Consider the following 12,854-nt stretch of genomic DNA (forward strand, 5'->3'; position numbering starts at 1 on the left):
GAGAACCAGAGGACACAGATTTAAGGTGATTGGCAAAAGAACCAAATGCGATGAGAAAAAAAAAATGATGCAGCGAGTGGTTAGGAACTGGAATGCACTGCCTGAAAAGGGTGGTGGAGACAGACTCAATCGTGGCTTTCAAAAGGGAATTGGAAAAGTAACTGGAGGAAAATAAATTGCAGGGCGATGGGGAAAGGGAGGGGAGTGGTGCTCTTGCAGAGAGACAGCATGGGCTCAATGGGCTGAATGGCCTCCTTCTGTGCTGTAAACAATCTGTGATTCTTGGAGAGACCTTGTGGACCCAGCCATGATACTGTGTGTGGTGGGCGATGTCACAGCTTCCATTGCAGCACAGGCGGAAGTGACGCAACGTCTCACAGCTGCAGTGGAAGCTGAGAGTGCCGCCACCATGGCTGGGTTTATGAATATCGTATGGGGCTTGCAGGGTGTTGCAGGTCAGTAATCTGGCCTCTAACAGATTGCTAGGAATGCTGAGGTGCCGTCCCGGGGGAGTGGCAGTGGGTCTGTGCAGGACCCTCTCTCAGTATGACAGGATTCCTACTCCCACCACTGCCACTCTGTCATTGTACTTGCTGCTGCCTGTCAGACAGCCAGCCCAGATGGTGCAGTCTACAGCTGGGCCTTCTAGATCCACACCTGGTTGAGGTGGTCCTGCAAGGCCAGCTGTAGTCTCCCCCCTGGAAACTCAGCAGCCTTCCACCAGCCATGCTTCAGTCACTGGGGGAGCACTGCGTAGGAGCACGAGAGTAGGAGAGGTCACACAAACGGCAGGCACTAAGGGATTGCACAAGTATGATTGGTTGATATTGCACTGTTAATTGAATACTTATAAATTCATTAATTTTGTTTAGAATTTTTGTTTTGTGGTGGCTCTCATTCCAGCTTTGTGCCCAGGAGGAAGCTGCGATGTTCTGTGACAGAGGGATGGTGTGATGGGGATGTGGTGAGTGACCGGGATCTGGGCCTTCATTCATTGGAATCTGACTTGGATGAGACGACACGGACAGCCTGTCCGGAAGGGGAATTTGCTGCCTGCCCCACAAGAACATAAGAAATAGGAGGAGTAGACCATTTGGCCCCTCGATCCTGCTCCGCCATTTAATATCATGGCTGATCTGATCATGGACTCAGCTCCGCCTCCCTGCCCGCTCCCCATAATCCTTTATTCCCTTATCGCTCAAAAATCTGTCTATCGCCGCCTTAAATACACTCAAACACCAGCCTCCACAGCTTTCTGGGGCAGAGAATTCCACAGATTTACAACCCTCAGAGAAGAAATTCCTCCTCATCTCAGTTTTAAATGAGTTATCCCTTATTCTGATACTATGTCCCCTAGTTTTAGTTTCCACTATGAATGGAAATATCCTCTCTGTATCCACCTTGTCGAACCCCCTCATTACCTTCGATAAGATCACCTCTCATTCTTCGGAACTCCAATGAGTATAGGCCCAACCTACTCAACCTATCTTCATAAGTCTACCCCCTCATCTCCAGAATCAACCTAGTGAACCTTCTCTGGACAGCCTCCAATGCAAGTATATCCATCCTTAAATACGGAGACCAAAACTTTCGCAGCACTCCAGATGTGGCCTCACCAATACCCTGCACAGTTATTGCAGGACTTCTCTGCTTTTATACTCTATCCCCCTTGAAATACGGAGAGACTGGATCAACTGGGCCTTTATATACTGGCGTTTAGAAGGATGAGAGGGGACCTCATAGAAACGTATAAGATTCTGATGGGACGGGACAGGTTTGATGCGGGAAGAATGTTCCCGATGTTTTGGAAGTCCAGAACCAGTGGACACAGTCTTAGGATAAGGGGTAGACCATTTAGGACTGAGATGAGGAAGAACTTCTTCACTGACTCGTTAACCTGTGGAATTCCCTGCCGCAGAGAGTCCATTGCCAGTTCATTGGATATATTCAAGAGGGAGTTAGATAGGGCCCTTAAGGCTAAAGGGAACAAAGGGGTATGGAGAGAAAGCAGGAAAGGGGTACTGAGGTGAATGATCATCCATGATCATATTGATTGGTGGTGCAGGCTCGAAGAGCCGAATGGCCTACTCCTGCACCTATTTTCTATGTATCTATGTTTCTAAATAAAGGCCAACATTTCATTTGACTTCCTGATTACTTGCTGTACCTGCATACTAACTTTTTGTGTTTCATGCACAAGGACCCCCAGGTCCCTCTGTACTGCAGCACTTTGCAATTTTTCTCCATTTAAATTATAATTTGCAATTCTATTTTATCTGCCAAGGTGGATAACCTCACATTTTCCGACATTATACTCCATCTACCAAATTTTTTCCCACTCACTTAGCCTGTCTATATCCCTTTGCAGATTTCTCATGTCCTCCTTACAATTTGCTCTCCCACCCATCTTTCTATCAGCAAACTTGGCTATATTACACTCGGTCCCTTCATCCAAATCATTAATGTAGATTGTAAATAGTTGAGGACCTAGCACTGATCCCTGCAGCACCTAACTAGTTACTGTTTGCCAACTGGAAAACGATCCATTTATCCCGACTCTGTTTTCTGTTAGTTAGCCAATCCTCTATCCATGCTAATATATTAATCCCAACCCCATGAACTTTTATCTTGTGCAGTAACCTTTTATGTACCTTATCAAATGCCTTCTGGAAATCCAAATACACCACATCCACTACTGGTTACATCCTCAAAGAACTCCAGCAAATTTGTCAAACGTGATTTCCCTTTCATAAAACCATGTTGGCTCTGCTTGATTGAATCATGATTTTCCAAGTGTCCAGCAACTGCCTCCTCCCTACATCTTCGTTTTCCTGATCTTCCACTTCCTTTTGCTCCTCTTCCTCTGCTTCCTCATCCTCCTTTTGAGGTGGTCCCACAATCCCTGCAGGCAAGGGCAGCACTCCCTCAGTACTGCCCCTCTGACAGTGCAGCACTCCCTCAGTACTGCCCCTCTGACAGTGCAGCACTCCCTCAGTGCTGCCCCTCTGACAGTGCAGCACTTTCTCAGTACACTTGACGCTCTATCACACACAATCCTACATTACCTGAATGTTTGTTATGAAAAAACACCTTCCTCCCACTGCCATCAGACAGAGCGCAGGGAACAACAGTGCTGCTGAAGCTGCAACAGAGGGGGAGAGGGAGTGTGAGAAAGAGAGAAAGAACTTTCATTTATACAGTGCCTTTCACCACTTTAGGATGTCCCAAAAACTTCACAGCCAATTAATTACTTTATCTTAACATTATTGTAATGCAGGAAATCCAGCAGTCAATTTCTGCCCAGCAAGCTCCCACAAACAGCAACCTGATAAATGACCAGATCTGCTGGTTTTTTTAGTGTGATGTTGGTTGATGGATAAATATTGGGCGCCCTTCTTCTACTCAATGGAAAAAGAGGGAGGGGTTCCGTTAGCAGCTCTTGGGGCCACTGGCCAGCGACAGATCCCTCGCCTCGGATCAGAAGGGCATCATGGCTGAGGCCCGTATCTACTATGGGGCTCTGTTCTCTGCGGAACCGTCCTATCGAGGTTGCTCGCATTGTTTTGTGCGAGGACCTGCTGAAGGTCAGCCCGAAGGGTGGCGAGCAGCTCGATGCCCCGCTAAGCCTGGGGGAGCTGGCCGGTGCCCTCAGCCAGTTCGAGGGGCAAGTCCCCAGGGCTGGACGGTCAGACCGTGGAGTTCTGGGATGTTCTGGGGTGGGGGTGGGCGACTACCTGTGAGTCTGGGGGAAAGTCTGGAAGCCGGGGAGATATCCCTCTCTCAGCGCAGGGCAGTCATCATCCCGCTGCCCAAGAGGGAAAATCTGCCCCTACTGAAGATCTGGCGCCTGGTCTCCCTCCTCAGCACGAACGACAAGTCTTTACTTGCCTTGGCACCATGCTGGCCCAAATGATCCACCCCGACCAGTCCTACACAGATCAGGGCCGGACCATCCACAACAGCATCCATCTGGTTCGGGACCTGGTCCACCATTCCCAGAGGACTGGTCTGTCGGTGGCATTCCTTTCCCTGGATCAGGAGAAAGTTTTCAACAGGATGGATCACGAGTGCCTCTTCAGGATACATTCAGCTCATGCGCACATTCAGATTCAGGACACATTTTTTTAAACTCGAACTGACTTGCGTGGAGTGTCTGATTAAGTTCAACGGGTCTTTGACAGCGCCCCTTGGCTTCGGGATATGGGACCGTCAGGAATGCCCCTTGTCTGGCCAGTTCCATGCTTTCTGTCTGGAGACTTTCCTGCATCGTTTGCGGAAGATGTTTACGGGACCTCTCCAAGGGCCTAGCGTGGAGGTCGTGCTCTCGGCTTACGTCGCTGACGTGCTCCTCATGGTCACGGATGCCGTTGTCTTGCGGAGGTTGCGCGAGTGCCAGCGGGTCTAATCTGCCGCGTCCTCTGTGAGGATCAACTGGGAGAAATGTTCTGCACTCCTGGTCAGTCAGTGGTGGGAGGAGCTCAGAAATTATACCTGGAGTACAACTCATCTCCTCAACCTGGGAGTTTACCTTAGCCCTGCTGAGGAAGCCTGGCTGGCAAACTGGCAAGTGCTGGAGGCTAAAGTCACTGCTCACCGAGGGCGCTGGACAGGACTGCTCCAAGTGCTGTCCTACAGGGGTAGGGCGCTGGTCATAAATCAACTGATGGCCACTATGTTGTGGTACTGGTTGGTCACTTTGATACATCCCCCCGCCCCTCCCCCGAATCTGTCGCCAAGATTCAGAAGATGCTTGTTGACTTCTTCAGGGTCAAAGGGAAGCATTGGGTCTGTGCCATGGTTATCCGACTCCTGCTTAGAGAGGGTGGTCAGGCGCTGGTGTGGGTGTGTACCCAGGCTGTGACTTTCTGTCTTCAGACCCTGTAGAGATATCTGTACGTCAAGGATCCTCCCAGATGGTGTGCGCTGGCGACGTATTTCTTCCACTAGCTGCACGGACTCAATTATAGCACTCAGCTCCTGCCAATAAATTTGGGGTGTGACTGGGCCTCCTTGCAGGAGCTGCCTGTCTTTTACCATGTAATGATCAGGATCTGCAAAGCTGGTCAGGAGTGATGGCTATACTCCAGGAATCCGTGCCTCCACGTCCGCGTGTCACGTGGCTGGCAGAGAGAAAGACACTGGCTGGCAAGGTGACCAGAGTCAGGGACCTATTGGATAAAGGAGGAGCGGGCTGGATGTTCCATGAAGAGTTGGCACAGCGCATGTCGTGGCACGGTATCTGGTCCATGGCCAAAGCCATCGAGACGCTAAAAGAGGAACTTAGCCCTGACCCCACGAGGCGTGTTGAGGAGGCGCAAGTGTGTGGAGCAATCCCGTCCGTGTTTTCTCATCGGCACCAGGGCTCGAATCCTCCCTCGGGATCCGGCGCCTCACAGCTTGAGCAGTCTCCTGGAGATCCCTGCCGTCCTTTTCCACTCTGCACGGAGGGGTTTCCTGTACGGGCTGCTCTTGCACACTCTCCACTTTGTCTTCCTCGTCTGCTGTCCGGACACGCCTTGGCGGGCCATCTTGCCCTCCGGAGGAGGCGGGGCTCCCCAGTGGAGGTCACTCAATGTGGGACTCCTCCCCTTTTCTATTGGGGAGATGGAACCAGCCATCAAACACTGAAATCAACATGGAAAAAGTGTCAGTAACTAAGGACTGGTGCTCAATCCTTCACTCTATCCAACTTTTATAATGCTGATAGAGTTAGATGAGGAAGGATGGGAGGAGGCTGGAGTGGAGCACAAAAGCCGGCATGGACTGGTTGGGCCGAATGGCCTGTTTCTGTGCTGTATATTCTACGTAGGTATTGAAGGACCATGTGTGGGACCTCACTGGGTTCTGACAGGGGGAGGGACTAGACTTACCAGCAGTGGAGAAGGCGATGATCAGAGTCGCGGTGGTGTGGAGGAATCTGTGGAGATAAAAATCAGAGCTTAGTTTGAACTCCTTTGTCCCCACATACACCTCCCCTTCCCCTGAAAGGAACGAGCTCCCAGATATTCAATGTCTCTCACCACCTCAGGATGATCCAAAGCGCTTCACAGCCAATGAAGTACTTGATAAACAGACCCAGAGTACAAAAGCAAGAAGTTATTGCTAAATCCTTCATAAACCACTGGTTAGGCCTCAGCTGGAGCCTTGTGTTCAATTCTGGGCACCGCACTTCAGGAATGATGTCAAGGCAATAGAGGGCGCAGGGGGGATTTACCAGAATGGTACCAGGGATGAGAGACTTCTGTTATTTGGAGAGACTGGAGAAGCTGGGGTTGTTCTCCTTAGAGCAGAGAAGGTTAAAAGGATAATTGATAGAGATGTTCAAAATGATGACCGGTTTTGATCGAATAAATAAGGAGGAACTGTTTCCAGTGGAAGGAGGGTCGGGAACCAGAGAACACAGATTTAAGGTCATTGGTGATAGAACCAGAGGCAACATGAGGGACAAAATTAAGCAACGAGTTGTTATGATCTGGAATGCACTGCCTGAGGACGGTGGAAGCAGATACAACAACTTTCAAAAGGGGATTGGATAAATACTTGAAGGGCTATGGTGAAAGAGCAGGGAATGGGTCAAATCGGACAGCTCTTTCAAAGCACAGGCAGCATGGGCCAAATGACCTCCTTCTGTGCTGTATCAGTCTATGATTCTATAAGTGCTTTTTAAAGTGCAGCCACTATTGTAATGCAGGAAACGTGGCAGCCGATTTGTGCACAGCAAGCTCCCACAAACAGCAATGTGATAATTGTTATGTATTGAATAAAGAGTCTGACCAGATACTGTGAGCTCAAAGTAAGGTGTGACCGCAGTCCTTTATTACAGGTCTCCAGAGTGCCTCTACAGCCTGTGAGGCCTTCTTATGTACAGGTGCTCCCAAGCGATTGTGGGATCCCTTGGGACTCCAGGGGATGAGCCCTCCAGTGGTTAAACAAGGTATTTACGGGTTTACATATGTACAAATAATGATCTACTTTTTTTATTGATGTTGATCAATCTTAGCCCCAGGACACTGACCCTCCCACTGAAAATGCTCTCCCTTATCCCATTGTCTCCTGTGCCCTTTCTAAACCTATATTCATTGTCCCAGTGCCAGTACTGAGGGAGCACCGCACTGTGGTAGGGGCCGTACTGAGGGAGCACTGCACTGTGGGAGGGGCCGTACTGAGGGAGTGCTGCACTGTGAGAGACAGACTATTATCTGAATAGTGACAGATTAGGAAAAGGGGAGGTGCAACGAGACCTGGGTGTCATGGTACATCAATCATTGAAGGTTGGCATGCAGGTACAGCAGATGCTTAAGAAAGCAAATGGCATGTTGGCCTTCATAGCGAGGGAATTTGAGTACAGGGGCGGGGAGGTGTTACTAGAGTTGTACAGGGCCTTGGTGAGGCCACACCTGGAGTATTGTGTACAGTTTTGGTCTCCTAACTTGAGGAAGGACATTCTTGCTATTGAGGGAGTGCAGCAAAGGTTCACCAGACTGATTCCCGGGATGGCAGGACTGACATATCAAGAAAGACTGGATCAACTGGGCTTGTATTCACTGGAGTTCAGAAGAATGAGAGGGGACCTCATAGAAACGTTTAAAATTCTGACGGGTTTAGACAGGTTAGATGCAGGAAGAATGTTCCCAATGTTGGGGAAGACCAGAACCAGCGCTCACAGTCTAAGGATAAGGAGTAAGCCATTTAGGACTGAGATGAGGAGAAACTTCTTCACCCAGAGAGTGGTGAACCTGTGGAATTCTCTACCACAGAAAGTTGTTGAGGCCAATTCACTAAAAATATTCAAAAAGGAGTTCGATGTAGTCCTTACGACTAGGTGGATCAAGGGGTATGGCGAGAAAGCAGGAATGGGGTACTGAAGTTGCATGTTCAGCCATGAACTCATTGAATGGCGGTGCAGGCTCGAAGGGTCGAATGGCCTACTCTTGCACCTATTTTCTATGTTTCTGAGAGGGGCAGTACTGAAAGAGTGCTGCACTGTGGGAGAGGCAGTACTGAGGGAGTGCTGCACTGTGGGAGGGGCAGTACTGAGGGAGTGCTGCACTGTGGGAGGGGCAGTACTGAGGGAGGGGCAGTACTGAGGGAGGGGCAGTACTGAGGGAGCGCTGCACTGTGGGAGGGGCAGTACTGAGGGTTCGCTGCACGGTGGGAGGGGCAGTACTGAGGGTTCACTGCACGGTGGGAGGGGCAGTACTGTGGGAGGGGCAGTACTGAGGGAGCGCTGCACTGTGGGAGTGGCAGTACTGAGGAAGAGCTGCACTGTTAGAGATGCCCTCTTTCAAATGAAAGGCTAAACCAATGTCCCTTCCGCCCTCCGAGGTGGACATAAAAGTTCACACAGCCGGTACTGGAAGAACAGGGAAATTATCCCCGGAATCCTGTGGCCAATATTTATCCCTCACGCACATCACTAAAAATACAGTTGGTGTCTGGTCATATTGCATTTCTGTCTGTGGGAGCTTGCTGTGTGTAAATTGACTGCCACGTTTCCTACATTAGAACAGTGACTACACTTCAAAAGAACTTCATTGGTTTTAAAGTGTTTTGGGACATGCTGAGGTGGTGAAAGTATATAGTTCAGTCATAAATTGCTCCAATAAATGCACACAATGTTTTTTGGATTTATTCGGGGAACTATTCTCAGAGTTTACACTGACAACAAATCAAAACAGCAATCAAACTGTATCTCGATTTGGTCTCTCTTCAATCTTCTCTGCTCGAAAGAGAACAACCCCAGTTTCTTCAATCTCTCCACATGACTGAAGTTCCTCATTCCCAGTAAACCTCCTCTGAACCTCTGATATCTTCTTTGTGACATCACAAACACACGGACTACAAGAACATGATGCTTTTATAATATACATCAGCAGTTGTATTTACACAGTAGTCCACTAGGGGGAGCTACATTATACTTCTCCCCCCTTAATGAGTAATTAATCATAACAAAATTATCATCATACATAACTTGCATGGTTATACACATCAAAGATATTCGGGCCAAAATTTCCCCCCTCCCGAAATATTCCGTACACAGCACGTTTCTATGTTTTTTACCGCCATGGTGAGTGAGGTCACCTCTTGAACAAAATTCTGCTCTTTGTTTTTTTCACTCGGATCCGGAAGTCGCACTTAATGGGGGCGGATATGCGGCGGTGACAAGACTAGAGGGGGGAAGTTGGCGGGGGGGGAGCTGTGGAGTGGTCCCGGCGATGAGGTCAGCACAATGCCACATCACCACGGCTCTCCCCTTCACTTAAAGGTGAGAGCCTGCGCGATCTTTAAACTTCGGTCGACTGGGTCTCTAGGTTGGGTTTCTGCAGGACCAGCGGCCTGGCACTGAAGAGGGGGTGCCAGGCTGTCTGTTGGTGGCCCGGCCGAACCTGGAGGAATAATTGTCGGGCCGACATGGCAGTCGTCCGACAAAATAAAAAGCATGGCGGCAGCAGCAGTCGGTCCTCCCCTTTAAGGGGAGCTGTGCCACCATTACAGAAGGCCTCAGCCTCACTGGACCACCACAAAAAAGCTTGCTTTGGTACCACCGGGCGGGCCTTAAGTTTTCACGGCAGAATTTCGCCGTTGATGGGGGCGGGGCGGGGAGTAGATCGACGGTACACACTGTGATGATGCACTTAGCACGGATCGGCAACAGCGGAGCAGTGGGGGGGAGCGGGTCACCACCGGGATAGCACAGAAGCGGAATTGTGATAATGGCAGCCATTACACGAAAAGTCAGCGGCCATTGCACTCCGCAGTGTGGCCGCCACTTTCCGGTGTTAAAAGGCCGAAAGGAAAGGAGCAATTTCAGCCCCATGGACTTAGTTTGCCTTATTTACAAATCAAACTTAACCAGGGGTTTCTGTTTCAATGAGGATACCTTCGTTCTCCAAACTTGGTGTTGTAGTTAGACTCATTCTAGGCTGAGCCTGAGGAGAGTTTTTCTTCAAGGGATGCCCTTGATCTACATTTGACCTCTCTACAACTTCAGACTGTCTGCCTGCCTGACTCAGACTTAAATTCTGACTTTCTCTTGGACTTGTTTCTAGTACATCAGATGTAGGATTTGCTATTGGTACTCTACTTATAACAAGACTATCTGACTCATCAGAAATAATCGAATCATTTCAACTTTCAACTCCTTCAATATGAACAAACCCAACATTTCCATCATCAAATATGTGCGAGGACCATATATCTTTACTATTCCTGGTAACCTCTTTAACCATTTATGGTGATGGTTCTTCACTCTAACCTTCTTATTCAATATTACACATCTCTCTCTTACTCTACCTCTATCATGATTCTCTTTCTGTCTTAATTGTTTCTCTTCTCCTGACTGTGTCAAGTCATATCAACCTCTAACACCTCAAAAGCCCAGAAGAGGGCAAGTACTTACATGGCCAGGACGTGGGTTACCATGGTACCGAAGTAGTCAAACAGTAAACCGTTGGGGAAGGCCACAAAGCTGAAGGTGCAGGAGGCGAGGGTGAAGATGAGGGTAAAGCGCTCATCCTGCCGATCGCAGTCCACTGAGAGAGAGAAAGAAAGGACGAGAAAGTGAGTGAGACAGACAGAGAGAAAGAGCATCGATTTCTACAGCGCCTTTCACCAACTCAAGATGTCCCAACTGAAGTCCTTTTGAAGTGTAGTTACTGTTGCAATGTAGAAAACATGGCAGCCAATTTTCACACAGCAAGATCCCACAAACAGCAACGTGATTAATGACCAGAACATCTGTTTTTTTGTGATATTGGTTGTGGGATAATTATTGTCCCTATACCTTGGACAGAACTGCCCCTGCTTTTCTTCCAATAGTGGCTGTGGGAACTTTTCTTCAACTAAGAGGGCAGACTGGGGCCTTGGTTTAATGTTTCATCTGAAAGATGCAACCTTCAACAGTGCGGCGTTCCCTCAGTAATGCCTCTCCGACAGTGTGGCGCTCCCTCAGAACTGCCCTTCCAACAGTGTGGCTGTCCTGCAGTACTGCCCCTCCGACAGTGTGACACTCCCTCAGTACTGGCCCTCCGACAGTGTGGCACTCCCTCAGTACTGCCCCTCCGACGTTGCAGCACTCTCTCAGTACTGCCCCTCCGACAGTCCAGCACTCCCCCAGTACTGCCCCTCCGACATTGCAGCACTCCCTCAGTACTGCCCCTCCGACATTGCGGCACTCTCTCAGTACTGTCCCTCCGACTTTGCGACACGCCATCAGTACTGCCCCTCTCTCTCTCTCCGTGTTGCCCCTCCCTGTGTGGCGCTCCTTCAGTGCTAGCATCAGGAAGTGTTGGCCTCGATTATGGGGCTCGAGTCTCTGGAGTGGGAATCGAACCCATGAATGTCTGACTCAGAGGCGAGATGGAGTGCTATCCATTGATCTATGGCAGTGGACTCCGTGCTCTGAGCCTTTACAAGTTGTGCTACACGCAACCTTGCAATCCCGGGGAGGGGTGTTCCACCACAGAGTCTTTCTCCCTTCACCCATCTCCCCTCTCTTCCTGGACACTTACTGGTGCAATTCCTCGCTCCCTCCCTCCATGTCTCCCTCTCCCCTCCTCCATCTCTCTGTGCCTCTCTCCCTCTCTCTGTCCATCTCTCCCTCTCTCTGTGTTTCTCTTTGTTACTCTCTCTCTCTGTCTCTCCCTCTCTCTGTCCATCTCTCCCTCTCTCTGTGTTTCTCTTTGTTACTCTCTCTCTCTGTCTCTCTCTCTCTCTGTCCATCTCTCCTTCTGTCCCTCTCTCCCTCTGTCCCTTTCTCCCTCTGTCCCTCTCTCCCTCTGTCCCTCTCTCTCTCTCCCTCTCTCCCTCTCTCTCTCTGTCCCTCTCTCTCTCAGAATATCTGTACCTCTCTCTCTCTCTCTGTCCTTCCCCCTCTCAGAATCTCTGTCCCTCTCTCTCTGTCCCTCTCTCTCAGAACCTCTCACTTTGTTCCTCACTCGCTCTCTCTCTGCCCCTCCTTCTCCCTGTGTCCCTCTTTCTCTGTCTCTGTCTGTCTCGCTCTCTATCTCTCTCTCTCTCTACCCCTTTCTCACTGTCTGTCACTGTGTCTCCATCTCTCTATCTCCGTCTCTCTCTCTCGGTCCCTCTCTCTCTCGGTCCCTCTCTCACTGACATAAGAACATATGGTGTATATCAATGACTTGGACTTGAATGTTGGGGTTATGATTAAGAAGTCTGCAGATGACACTAAAATAGGCTGTATGGTTGAAGAAGAAAGCTGCAGGTGTCAGGAAGATATCAATGTACTGGTCAGGTGGACGAAACAGTGGCAAATGGAATTCAATCCAGCTAATTATGAGGTAATGCATTTGGGGAGGTCTAACAAGGCAAAGGAATACACATTAAATGATACGACACTGAAAAGTGTAGAGGAACAAAGCAACCCTGAAGTGCAGGGCCACAGATCCCTGAAGCTAGCAGGCCAGGTAGTAAAGGTGGTTAAGAAGGCATATGAAATACTTGCCTTTATTAGTCGAGGCATGGAATACAAGAGCAAGGAGGTTATGCTTGAAATGTATAAAACACTGGTTAGGCCACAGCTGGAGTACTGTGTGGAGTTCTGGTCACCACATGATAGGAAAGATGTGATTGCACTGGAAAGGGTGCAGAGGAGATTTACACGATTGTTGCCTGGACTGGAGAATTTTGGCTATGAGGAAAGATTGGAGATGCTGGGTCTGTTTTCTTTGGAGCAGAGGAAGCTGAGGGGAGACCTGATTGAGTTGTATAAAATTATGAGAGGCCTAGCTAGAGTGGATAGAAAGGGCCTATTTCCCTTAGCAGAGGCGTCAACAACCAGGAGGCATAAATTTAAAGGAATTGGTACAAGGTTTAGAGGGGATTTGAGGGGAAAT

Source organism: Pristiophorus japonicus, chromosome 7 (assembly GCF_044704955.1).
Source record: "Pristiophorus japonicus isolate sPriJap1 chromosome 7, sPriJap1.hap1, whole genome shotgun sequence".
In the NCBI taxonomy this organism is placed as follows: domain Eukaryota; kingdom Metazoa; phylum Chordata; class Chondrichthyes; family Pristiophoridae; genus Pristiophorus; species Pristiophorus japonicus.